Raw genomic sequence first — 942 nt, 5'->3', positions numbered from 1 at the left:
GCAGAAAAGAAAATAACACTGACATCTCATTTTAACAGATATATTTACCAAAATTACATTAAAATATCTTGAAATACCGAAGAGTAAATTCATTCAATAAAATCGCCATTGGCTTCAACCATGGCCTCCAGAAGACTTCAGAATCTCCTGCAACTCTTCTGGATGGTTTCCTTGTTTAAATTGGTGAATGCTACCATAACCCTTGCCTTCAGTTCATCTTTGGTGTTACAAGGAGCCTTGTTGGTCTCTCACTCAACTGTGCCCCACACATAATAATCAAGGGGCTTGTAGTCTTGGGAGTTAGGTGTTGGGGGCCAGATGTTAGGGGTGATGTGGTCACAGAAATTGTGTGACAGCCATAACTGGGTTCTCCTGCTTGTGTGACATGGTGCAGAGTCTTGTATTCCTCTGCACCAGTGTGACATGATTCCTCTGCACCAGTGTGACATGGTGCAGTGTCCTGTTGCCATAAGGTCTTCTAGCAGCTACCCTCTTAACCCAGTGTGGCACTACCTCTTCCAACCAATTGATGTAGGCCTCTGTGTTGAGTCTGAGGCCATATGGGAAAATAAAGGGAGGCATAACGTCACCATCACTAGTGATCACTGCAAACACCATGATGTAGACTGGATGTTTGATTTTGTCCACTTCATCACTTCTGATACAAATGCCAAGCAGTACTGCATGTCATTTCCAAATTTCTGGCAGAGTGAATTGCATCACGTTGTTGTTTTTCTCACAGACAGTGCCCAACTGACACTACTAAACTGCATAGTTGACAAATTCAAAAACAAACAATATGCATGCGTGAAATAAAAATTATGAAATGGTGACAGTTTACCTATCGCACCCTGTATATATGTATATGTATATATATATATATATATACATATATATATACATATATATATATATATATATATATATAAATATATATATATA

This window comes from Octopus bimaculoides, chromosome 16 (assembly GCF_001194135.2).
Source record: "Octopus bimaculoides isolate UCB-OBI-ISO-001 chromosome 16, ASM119413v2, whole genome shotgun sequence".
In the NCBI taxonomy this organism is placed as follows: domain Eukaryota; kingdom Metazoa; phylum Mollusca; class Cephalopoda; order Octopoda; family Octopodidae; genus Octopus; species Octopus bimaculoides.
This window is presented reverse-complemented; position numbering follows the sequence as displayed.